The sequence below is a fragment of the Canis lupus genome, chromosome 13, assembly GCF_011100685.1.
Source record: "Canis lupus familiaris isolate Mischka breed German Shepherd chromosome 13, alternate assembly UU_Cfam_GSD_1.0, whole genome shotgun sequence".
In the NCBI taxonomy this organism is placed as follows: Eukaryota; Metazoa; Chordata; class Mammalia; order Carnivora; family Canidae; genus Canis; species Canis lupus.
Genome location: NC_049234.1, coordinates 1,142,050 through 1,155,333, shown reverse-complemented (window position 1 = coordinate 1,155,333; position 13,284 = coordinate 1,142,050).

Below are 13,284 nucleotides of genomic sequence, written 5' to 3'. Positions count from 1 at the left end.
CTAACAATTCTAAACATTTTACAAAGTTCAATTCAAACATCTCATCTGTTTATATAAGAACTCTTCTCTCCTTCCCCCAAGTTTGCAGCTTAGAAAAAGCAGATGGCAGATCTAGGATTCATCATTGGAAGGTGCAGCTAGGTGTTTTTTTTTTTTTTTTAAGACTTTTATTTATTTATTCATGAGAGACACATAGAGAGGCAGAGACACAGGCAGAGGGAGAAGCAGGCTCCATGCAGGGATGCCAATGTGGGACTCGATCCCAGGACCCCAGGATCATGCCCTGAGCCAAAGACAGATGCTCAACCACTGAGCCCCCAGGTGTCCCTAGGTGGGTTTTTGATTGCGCATAAGACTTTTCTAACATTCAGAGTTATGTAACAACACAAACTGTAGCTTCCCAAAATAGTGAATGTGCCTCCAGTTAATACTATATGAAAGATGAACAAAGATTCATTTCTAAAGTTCCTTCCAATCCAAAGACATTACTATTCTTAAAGCATTATGAACAGACCACAATTTTGAAAATAGGCTAGCTGTCCTGACTAGCAAACCAGTGTCCCATGAACTCTGATTCTACCTTCTTTGGTAAGTAATATTTCCTTCTTCATTGGTTCTTAGAACCTGAGACGGAGGTGGGGTTGAAATGTAGAAAAAACATTATACCTCCTGAGTAACTAAAACATCTTGAACTCATACATACTCACTGTTGGATATTTAACAGAAAATTTTAAAGTTGCTCTCTATTTCCAAAAGGAGGAACCATGTTGAAATAAATATTCTTTGGTCTCCAGACCTGTGAGAATCTCCATGATGAGAAGAAAGCTCATTGGGAATTACCATATTACTCCACAAAACGAATTTTCAGTCTTATTAAATCTTTTCATAACAGTCTTCTAAGAAAGGCCTAAGAAATTAATTTCAATCAGATGCTTCCCAGCCCTGCTACTCTTGTCACAACATATATCATTAATAGTATCAAAGAATAAGATTCCTTTTTTAAAAAATATTTTATTTATTTATTCATAAGAGACAGAGACACAGGCAGAGGGAGAAGCAGGCTCCACACAGGGAGCCGGACGTGGGACTGGACGTGGGACTGGATCCCAGGTCTCCAGGATCACACCAGGTGGTGCTAAACCGCTGGGCCACCGGGGCTGCCTCAAAGAATAAGATTCTTTATAATGTTAAGTTCACTCCTATTTTAGGTATAGGTTAAATTCTTCAAGTTTTTAAACCCTATACGAATATATATGACTTTATCAATTGTACTATAACTCTTTTTGTTTTTTAACATTTATGAGATACCTATTTTATGCCAGCCACTGTGCTAGGCTAATTTACATAATCTATATTTGGGTAAATAGTTCTAGGACAATGAGCTAGCAAAAGAATTTAAATTATCAATTTATAGGAAGGCTTCAGAGAATTTGTAAAGCTAAATAATGTAGGTAATAGTTATTATAATCATGATAAATATCTAGGGTCCATATTGCAGTTTATATCTTTCAAAACACTTTCTTTTAAAAAAAAGAATTTTATTTATTTGAGAGAGAGAAGAGAGGAGCAAGCTAAGATACCTCATTAATCAAAGATTTATGCTATATTTCTGCTTTCTGTGTGTTTTTTTTTTTTAAGATTTTATTTGTGTATTCATGAGAGATACAGAGAGACAGGCAGTGACACAGGCAGAGGGAGAAGCAGGCTCCATGCAGGGAACCTGACATGAGACTCAATCCCAAGACTCCAGGATCACACCCTGAGCTGAAGGCGGCCCTAAACCGCTGAGCCACCGGGGCTGCCATGCTTTCTTTGTTTTGATTCCAATCTGAAGTGAATGATTCACCAGAAAAACCACATTGAAAAAAAGTTGCTCATTGAACATATACTAAATAACCTATTTTTAAAGATTTAGGAATCCCTGGGTGGCGCAGCGGTTTGGCGCTTGCCTTTGGCCCGGGGCGTGATCCTGGAGACCCGGGATCGAATCCCACGTCGGGCTCCCGGTGCGTGGAGCCTGCTTCTCCCTCTGCCTATGTCTCTGCCTCTCTCTCTCTCTGTGTGTGTGTGACTATCATAAATAAAAAAATAAATAAAAAAATAAAGATTTATAAGCATTTAAAGATTTATAGGGGTGTCTGGGTGGCTCAGTTGGTTAGGCATCTGCTTTCTACTCAGGTCATGATCTCAGGATCCTGGGATTAGCCCCATTTAGGGCTCTCTGCTCAGCAGGGAGTCTACTTCTCCCTCTCCCTTTGCCCCTCCCCCTGCTTATGCGCACTCTCAAATAAATCTTTAAAAAAAATAAAAACAGGGGATCCCTGGGTGGCTCAGCGGTTTCGCGCCTGCCTTTGGCCCAGGGCGCGATCCTGGAGTCCCGGGATGGAGTCCCATATTGGGCTCCTTGCAAGGAACCTGCTTCTCCCTCTGCCTGTGTCTCCGCCTCTCTCTCTCTCTCTCTCTTTCTCTCATGAATAAATAAATAAAATCTCTAAAAAAAAAAAGGAAAACTTAAAAATCCTCAGTGGATTTTTCACATCAGAGCTTATTTCACTTAGTGTTCTTTACAAAATGAAATAGTTGTTTTTACTCGAAGTGGATTTAAGTCACGATATAAATTAATTCATATTTTACTATAATTAGAGCATAATTACTTAACCAAACAACAACTACTATACTACTATTATTATTAAATGTAGTGGAAAATTTTCAAGCTTCTTTGTTTTTTACCACTGTGTATTGTCAATAAAACATATTTTCAGTTTTCAATCAGATTACTCTTTTTATATTATTTATTCCAAATAATCAGCCAGTTACATTTGTTAAAACTGATTGGATCAGAGTGTGTATATGGGCAATTTAGTCATAATTGAGATTTCACAAATTACTAAAATTCTGTTCATTTGTTAATATTTAAAATTATCTTATTAGCATTTATGTTATGTACATTTATGTATACTATGTACTCTTAGTGAAAAGAGAAATTAAAAGTTCTGCTTATTCAGCTCTTTTTAACATACCTAAATATATACAAAAATAAGCCAACATTTCTTAACATTTTTTGAACCACAAATGTCTCTGAAAATCTGATGATAGCTACAGCTTCCTCATCCCAGAAAAAACAACAATGTGAATATCCACATGAAATTTTGTCTACAATTTCACAACTGTAGACTCTCTGAGGTCTGCCTATAGGCCCAGTAGAAGTCCATGAATCTTGGATTAAGAACCTCTGCAGTAAACCTACACTTTGCTTTGGCAAGATGGAAAACTTACCATTAGAAAGTATGACTGTTTAAGCGTTCATTCTTTAGGAGCATATATCTGAAAGGAATGGTAAAAAAAAAAAAAAAAAAAAAAAAAAACTCTCTAAAAAACTTTGGCTCAGTTATCCCTCCTGTTTAGCCTTAAACTGAGGACCAATTTCCTTTGGGTCAAACCCCAAACTCTAAGTGTCTTGACTTTCTAAATGCTTGACAACTATAGACACTTTAATGAAATCCAAATGGGTGAAATTCAACACTTCATTCTGATGCTCTTTACAGATGTTCTTAATAAGGACACTGAAGAAGTCTTTAGAAGCCTAGCTTCACACATCAGCCAAGGGAAGAAAGAATTCATTGGAAAATTAAGATAATAAGTAATTCTGGAGTGTTCCTGTACTAATCAATATCAAGCACTTACAACATAAACCTATAATCAGCTTTGTAGGGAAGCATGTAGTGCACAGGGGTAAAGACTGCTGATGTATTCCTGGGTAGGAATGGTGTTAGACCATATTACCTTCTGACGTTGAATATTTAAATCCTGCTCAGGATAATTTTCCCATAAGGACTTCATTTCTACAAGTGATGAATGAATAATTCATTATTCAAAAAAAAAAATGAAATACTGGAAGAAGCTGAAACAATCATTTTTATAATATTTTCATAATATTAAAACAATTATTTTAATAGAAACGAAGACAATTACTTTAATAGAAATTTTACAAATGCTAAGATTTTATAAGTAGAATGGATGTCATAACACCATCTAGGAAGATTAGGTCACCATAATCATTCTGTTCTGCTCCCTTTGTTTGCCAACAGTGGATAAAACTCACCTGAAATTTGTCTTCAAAGCTCTGAATAGAATAGTTGCAGTCTGGGAAATTATTTCCCTGAACATTCTTTGAGACATCTGGAGAGAAGGGTTTGCACATTCAGATGGATGCAAAAGCTTATGTTAAACATTTTTATCAATGAATTTGCAAATTTGAGGTGAAAAAATACTCAATTTGTCTGACAAGATATTAATGCTGTGGGTTATTTTCCTACAATTTTCAAAAGAGTTGTGTTGGCTTTACAGGAATGTGTGGAAGTAAGGCACAGTAACCTGAAAGGAAAGATCAGAAAGAAAGGTACTCAAGATTTTGCATTAGATTAGTCAGACTTGTGAATTCTGATCCAGAACCTGTCACTTTTATTTCCTGTAGAGCCTTAGGCAATTTACTTCACTCCATGATTACTCCCCCATTCATCTCTTTCTTCACCCATGAAAGGAAGATAATGCTGACCTACCTAATAAGAAAGTTGTGTAAATGTAATGTCATATCAAAAATATTCCAATAGGGACGCCTGGGTGGCTCAGTGGTTGAGTGTCTGCCTTCAGCTCAGGGTGTGATCCTGGGGTCCTAGGATTGAGTCCCACATCGGGCTCCTTGCATGGAGCCTGCTTCTCCCCCCTCTGCCTATGTCTCTGCCTGTCTCTCTCTGTGTCTCTTGTGAATAAATAAAATATTTTTAAAATATTCCAATAATTTTAAAGATTTTTCAGTTAACATAGCATTTGATAAAGTTTTAACTTTTATCATGTCTTAAATTAGAGATGGCTATAAAACAAGTGTGAGACATTGTCAGTGTGTTTGTGCCTAACACCATCAATAATTAGAGTCGCCTTAAGTTGGGGAGAAACCAGGGGGAAATATAAGTATTTAGGAAGGCAAGACTCTAGAACTGGCTTGAACCTCAGGAAAATCACTTAACTTTTCTCTACCTCAGTTGCCTCATCCTCAAATGTGGTCCTTATCAACATGTTTTTGTGTATTCACATTTTTTTTTAATTTTTATTTATTTATGATAGTCACACAGAGAGAGCGAGAGAGGCAGAGACACAGGCAGAGGGAGAAACAGGCTCCATGCACCGGGAGCCCGATGTGGGATTCGATCCCGGGTCTCCAGGATCGCGCCCTGGGCCAAAGGCAGGCGCTAAACCGCTGCGCCACCCAGGGATCCCCGTGTATTCACATTTTTAAAAAATCCAGACTCTTTCCAAGTAGACTTTAAGCTCCAAGGGGGGTAGAGAACTCATCTCTCTGGTATACCAGTCTCTAGCCCCACAGAATAGCTGTTCATTAAATATCAATGTTAGATAGTTCCTAAAGTCCTTTCAGCCCCAAAATCAGATCCTTTTTTGAAAAAAAAGAAAGGCTTACTATGAAAATTTCTAAACATATAGAAAAGTATAGAGATTAATATAATAAACTCCTACACGTATCACTCAGCTTTGTCAAGTCTCAACTATTTCAAAATTTGCTTCAGATTTTTTTTTATGATTTTATTTTTTTATTCATGAGAGACCCAAAGAGAGAGGCAGAGACACAGGCAGAGGGAGAAGCAGGCCACCCACCGGGAACCTACCACTGAGCCATCCAGGTGCCCCACTTCAGATGTCTTTAAGCAATAAGATATAAATACAGTTGAAGTCCCCCTTCCATATGTACCAGGCCTTAATTTCTTTTGTCTTTCTCCCCAAAGATAGCCACTATCCAGAATTTAGTGTTTATTACTTCCAAGAACATGTCATTGTTTTACCGTATTTATCTGTATCATGGCTTCGAACTTTACATGAATGATACATACTTATCATTCTGCAACTTGCTTTTTTGGTTATGTTACTGTCTTTTTTCTTTTTCTTTTCCTTTTTTCTTTGACCTGGGCAGGAAATAAAGTGTTAAGTTGACAAGAGCATTATCTTCCTATTTCTAACCTTTTCTAACTCTAAATTGATAGAAATGGGGAAGAATCCTTATAGAAGTCAAGAAGATTAACATAAAAGAAGGAACTTTCAGACGGATCTAGATCAGAACCATTTAAAAACACGGCCATGTCCTGTCATCACATTATATTTACAACACAGCACTGTCAATATGTGATGTTGCAAAAACATGGTGCCACATGGTAAACATTTCAGAGGCCTATGAATGCATCCCTGAGAGCTTATGTCTATGACTCAGTTCACAGTGAAACAATTTTTTAGATAGAGAAGTACTGACTTTTTAGACCATAGTAAAATAATGGGAAATGTTCAATTTTGGTCCATAGTACCAAGTAAACTATTATTTATATGCCTTAAATAATCAAAACATCTCTAAGTTTAACTTGATGCTCTAACTGCTGAATCTTGTGCAAATCATTTAGCCTTGAATTTCAGATGATCTATTTGGAAAGCTAAGTTGTGGGAAAAACTTCTCAGTCTCAGTCTTTACTACTGAACAGCTACCGTATTTTAAGAGGCATTTTCTCATTCAATAAATATTAAAATACAGTAAAGAATATGAGAGCATTTGTATTATCTACCTAATGTAGCTTCTTTTTTCTAGATTATTAATTTTTTGTTTAAATAAAAGACAGGGCGAGAACAGTACAGTTTCACTGGGAAATTTATCTTGGTAAAAAGACAGGAGCTATTACATTCTATCTTGTCAATGATCCATGGATAATGGGTCACCAGGGGATTTAAGAACTGTATCTTTCAGTTCTTGCCAGGGAGGTATACCAATGTGCAGTGATGTGAACCATAATATGACACACCTTGAAGAATCTTCAAAACCCTCAGGCGCTCTCTCAGCTGCTGTCATGAAGATAGGGGACTAAAGGTTGTCAGTTAAGGATAGCATTTTGTAAATAATTTCAGTAACAGAATGATTTTCCTATTTCTTATGTTAAATCCTAATGAAAAGAATTGATCCTCAGGTTTAGAAGCCTTTAAAGTTTTTTTCATTACCTTAGAGGAATATCCATTTATGCTGATATGAAAAAAAGACTCATATATATTGTTTTATTGTTAAGTGTGCGTCGGGGAGAGAAAGTTGCAAAACAGTATTATACTATAATCCTATTAATATGTGTGTGTTTTTATGTATATGCTTACCTTTGCATATCAACAGCAAAAAGTCCAGAAAGACATACCAAAAATGTTAATAGAGGCTACCTAAGGGGAAGGGAACTAAGAGGGTCATTAGTGGGGGTGAGGAAATAAGAGACTTCTACTTTCTACTCTTCTTTGTTGTTTGAATTTTTTGCATTAAGCATGATTGTTTTTGTCAACTGAAAATGATAGGGCAGCCCGGGTGGCTCAGCTGCTTAGCACCACTGTAGGTCCAGGGTGTGATCCTGGAGACCCGGCATCGAGTCCCACGTCGGGTTCCCTGCATGGAGCCTGCTTCTCCCTCTGCCTGTCTCTGCCTCTCTCTCTCTCTCTGTGTCTCTCTCATGAATAAATAAATAAAATCTTTAAAAAAAAAAAAAAAGGCTTTCTCTTTAAAAAGAAAAAAAGAAAATGATAGATACACTTTTTTGTTTTGTTTTAAAGATTTTATTTATTTATTCATGAGAGACACACAGAGAGAGGCAGAGACATGGGCAGAGGGAGAAGCAGGCTCCCTGCAGGGAGCCCGACGTGGTACTGGATACCGGGACTCCAGGATCACGCCCTGGGCGCTAAACCGCTGAGCCACCAGGGCTGCCCCACTTCCTTTTTGATTACAAACAAAACTTTACAGACATTTCAAGAGCCTCTAAAGTTTCAGAAGTTTTAGTAAAAAAGATGATATGACAGTTTGAAATAGAAATTAATTTGTAAACCTACATTTATTTTTACTGAGTGAACAACATATTTTATGAGAGAAGTGATATGATTTCTTGGTATTTTCTAGCTTTTGTGAAGTGAGCAATACTTACCTATCAATGCATTTATGCTTACCTCAATGAGAACCATAAATCTTACAAGCTGGAGAAGACCTTATTATGTAGTGCAAACTCTCATTTTGCAGATGAGAAACTGAGTCTCAAAGACATTAAGTGTTTTGTCCATAAACAATTCCAGACCTTAAAAAAACATTAAATCCATCTTCTAACTTCATGTCCATAGCTCCATAATAAAATGGCAACCTGCTCTGAAATTTCTGTGTAACAATAATATAAATAATCTAAAAAACTATTTTGTTTAGCTCTGATCTTAAAATCAGCACACACACATATCTCGGTAAAAGCATTACTCATATAGCAAATTAATGTTTTTTTGTACAGAAGCTGAAGTAACAAGTAATTTGGTGACATTATTTCAATCTACAAATGGAAAAGAGAATTATTTTTACCTCTCTTGTGATTTATTCATCTTCATCAATTATTACAATGTCTTTATTGTCCTACCTTTTTAAGTTAGTGATTGGATTAAAGGAACAAAAAAGAACAAAGAAATAAAATATCAAAGCTGAAGATGTCTATTAATGCAAAAAAAAATCTAAATTGGAGACAGCAACAATAGAAAAGTACATAGAGAGATCATGGAAGAGTAATAAGAACCAAGGCAGAGGAAAATTTCACTACTTCAAGGACAGTGAGTAAATAAGTAAAGAAAAGTGGGTTGAAATTTGTTTTATGTTTATTACGGTAGTCACATAGTATATGGCTGATGGATAAGATAAAGGGAATGATAGTGTCAAAGGCTAATGCAGATGTTCTCAGTCTGCATTATACATAAGAACTACCTGAAGTGTTTGTTTAAAATACAGAGTCCTGAGTCTTTATCACCAGGAATTCCAAGTCACCCAGTGGATTAGGGAGAGCCCAGAAATAAGTACCCTGCATAATTCTAATGATCACACCTGAAGGAACACTGAACCAGACACATTAAAGCTCTAATAAGGAAGAAAACAAAGAACCAGAATATAGAAACATAGAGAACAGAAAAGAGGAAAAAGAGATTTGAATAGAAATAAAGGAAGAAAGAAAAAGAACTAGGAAGTAAGGATGTAACTAAATTAAAGAAATGGTTTAGAAGAAGCAAGAGGGTATATGTAGGCATGTGTGAAAAGAGACAAGCAAAGGCTGGTCAGAGTCAAAAAGCAAGATGAAAAAAATATTGAGGATACTAAGCTGTATCTGGAATTTTAAAGATAATGTTTATTAACATTTCCTTTATAAAAGTAACACATGCTTGTTGTGGGAGAGTTGAAAATAAGAAAAGGAGAAGAAAAATACACCCTGACTTTGATACGAATAACTGCCATTAACAATATGGTGCATTTTCTGCTAGTCTTTATTTCTGATTAGTTTTTCTCAGGTTTTGTTTGTTTATATAGTTTGGGTAATATTGTATATGCCATTAAATGTCCTTCTGTTATAACATAAGCATCTCCTAACATAAGGTTATTAACAGAAACTTCATTTCTAACATCTGCTTAACATCTGCAATACTCGGCTCTCCATTCTTCCTTGCTAACAGAACTCAGGTTTTTTTTTTTTTTTTCCCAGGTAGTCAAGGGCTTCTGGGAAGGCTGGTTCCATTTCTAGGCTTAGAAGATGAGTATTATTTAGTCTAATTCAATCATGGGATAATTCTATTCTTCTTGTCAGTGATTGGCTGAGGAAAGTTCAGGTTGACCTAATTCTGACCAATAAGATATGAGGGCAAGTCTACAGGTTGGATTTTTTTTTTTTAAGATTTTATTTATTTTGTCTAGTAATACCATGGTTAGCAAGAAAAAACAGTCCCTACCTCATGGAACTTTCAGGCTTGTGTGAAAAATTAATATCATTACATAAATAAAATCGTTTAAAATGCTACAGGGGATCCCTAGGTGGCTCAGCAGTTTAGCGCCTGCCTTCGGCCTAGGGTGTCATCCTGGAGTCCCATGATTGAGTCCCACATCAGGATCCCTGCATGGAGCCTGCTTCTCCCTCTGCCTGTGTCTCTGCCTCTGTGTGTGTGTGTGTGCGTCTCTCATGAATAAATAAAATCTTAAAAAAAAAAAAAAAAGCTAAAAAAAAGATTTTATTTATTTTGAGAGAGAGAGAGCAGGCACAGGAAGGAGGGGGAAGAACAGAAGGAGGAAAAGAAGTAGGCTCCTTGCTGAGCATGGAGCCCAACATGTGACCCAGGATCATTACCTGAGCCTAAGGCAGAAGCTTAACCAACTGAATCACCCAGGTGCTCCTACAGGTTGGATTTATGTAAGATTCTTAGTTCTTAAAAAGTGATACAAAGAACAGATAAATCCTTTTTCTGCCTATGAAATGTGTGTGAAAAGGAAGCACCAACCACCAGTTCCTACTATCTTGTGGCCATTAAGGGAGCCAGTCTACACACTAAAGATGGAAGAAGAGAACTGGGCTCTGGATGATCTTGTCACTCCAATTAATTATCCATCTCTGGACGCTTCCTGAGACTTCTTTTTACTTTAGGAAATAAATCCCTTGTTGTTTAAGCCCCTTTTAGTCAGGTTTTCTGTTTGTAGTAGAAAGCTATACCTAATAGTATAGTATACACCTAGTGTATACCTAGTATAATGCTATACATAACTGATACAGCATTATAGTTTACCCAACAATTTCCTGTAGTAGCATATTTGTGTTACTTATAGTTTTTCACTATAACTTTTTGCCTTGAATAGTTGTAGAGAAAAAGTTATGTAGCTTAGATGATAATTTGTGTTGGGGGGGCATGCAATAAAGAAACAGGAATGAACTTGAAATATCTTGGGTCATCAAAGGTGAATCATTCTGAATCTCCACTCCCTTTATTGCTCATTGCTGTCAACAGAGGTAGTTATCAGTGGAAAGTTACATTTCAAAAAGAAAAATTGGGAAATATAGTCTCAATATAATACACTAATAAAAGTAAACACGTGTATAATCCTCCAAAATATGAAAGTCATTCCTGTTTGCAATGTGTTATATGGTTTCATCAACTTTTTCTCTTTTTATTATTATAATAATATTAAAATAATTTTGGGAATAGGAAAGGTAGCCCATTATGCCATGGTAACACCCTTCTTATATTAAAATTTGCTATAGTTTCTGTTTGTTTAATCCAAATGCATGTAGTCTATCAAGTTGACAGTATTTAAGAACTAATATCTGAAGTGCCTTCCAGGGGTAGGCTGCCCCTCCAGAATCAAAACTAGAGCACAGATATCTGACTGAACATGATTTAAGAGAAAATGTTCAAATGTCTATGCTAACATCTGACAAATGAACAGTAGAAGAAACTCCGAATATATGCTTCTGATTTTATCACCAGTAGTAATTAGGTCTATTTATAATTTGAAATTTTAGATTTTTTTGCTTTTTAAATATTTGTTGTCTTAGAGTTAAACTTTGGAAAGTTTCCTCATGTAAAAAAGGAGGTGCCTGTGCAAAATAGCGATTTTAATTACTGTGATTATAAAGCACCTAGGGGGGCAGCCCCGGTGGCGCAGTGGTTTAGCGCTGCCTGCAGCCCGGGGTATGATCCTGGAGAACTGGGATCGAGTCCCACGTCAGGCTCCCTCCATGGAGCCTGCTTCTCCCTCTGCCTGTGTCTCTGCCTCTCTCTCTCTCTCTGTGTCTCTATGAATAAATAATAAAATCTTTAAAATAAATAAATAAATAAAGCACCTAGGACTTTGATGACCTACATGTCAATATTAGTATCAATAAGTGCACCTAACACACATTCATAGTTTTACATTAATAACTGATTACAATTAAATTTTAGATATTATTTTAAAAATCTCCCACATGGATTACAAATAAGATTAAAGTCACAGCTTAATACTTAACTGTTGTAAATGAAGTTCTTCAGCACTGTGGTTATGACTCGTGATATTTCCCATTCCTGGTCTCTGGCCAGGAGTATTGATTCATGAGTTGACTATGGTAGAGGGTGTAAGGAAAACACAGGCTAATCTAAAACTCAAATAATGACTCTTCTCTAAACCAAAAAAACAAAACAAAACAAGCCCACAAAAAAACCCTCAGTAGATTAATTTCATAAGCTAAAAGATATCATTTTCCTTATATCTTAAAAGTTTTTCTCACATAAGATTCATTTCCTGCACACTTGAACATTCTAAGGAAGAAGAAAACAAAACTCTGAATTTGGAGGAGAAGGAACCCACTGTTCATAAGTTCCCCTGAGATGGTGAGGTGTGGAAAGAGTGTTCTCTGAGGCTAGATCACTTTCTAAGTCTAGATAGATGCTGGTTTTAAGAGTGCAGCTTGAAGGAAGCTATTAAATTAAGTCCTATGGTAGATTTTTAAATTACCTAAGTAGTCAAGCTTCCAAAATATGCATTTGTTAAATTAATGACTGCATAAATAAATTAATGAATTAATGTTAACTTTTGAAATAGTGTGTATCCGGGAAGGGGAACTGCTTCCTTCACTTTATTTTTTCCTCATTCACTTCTGATTCCCATTTTTTAAACTAAAATAAATGCAGAGGAACAGTATTGTGGTTATTCCTATCTAAATATCCTTGTGTCAGGGACTTCAAGGATATGCCTGAGCTTGAGAGCGAGCAAGGGTTGTTCTTTGATAATTGGACTGAACCCTGTGCAATGGAACTCTGATGCTTGTAGTCTGTTGGGGTGGGTGGGGAAGCAAGATTGACAACATGGAAAATGCCTGCAGGATTAGGGGAGCTCTAGGGACAATGTGTAACCCCGCCCTAAAGTATTCAAATCTTCTGTGCCAAGGTGGGCAGGATCTTGAGAGAGTAGAGGTAGGAAGGTCACTGAGTTAATTCTGTACAAACACAAGAAAACAAACAAGAATTTCAGTCTTCTAAATACCACACACACAGGCACCCTCACACTCCATCCCTGCCCCCTCTCCTCAGTGAAGGCCTGGGCCCATCTCATATTGGGAAATGCATTTGTGTGAATGTTAGACACACAGGCTTGGTGAGTGGACACTGTTGGAGCAAATTCATCTCTCGTGAGAAGCAGAAGTGACTTCCAGCCAGCAACCCTAAGAACAGAATAAGCACTGAATGTGGAACGCTTTTTGAAACATCTTTGTAAGTTGTATTGAACAAGGCCCTGGTGAAATATTTGGACTCTAGCCCTCAAATCCCTATGTACCCTTCTGGAAGATTCCAAAGTACAAACATAGGTTGTGTTGCCTGGTAGCATCCTGAAGATGAAACATGCCGTCCAACACAAATATAAAAATTAAAAAAATCTGACAGTACCTATTC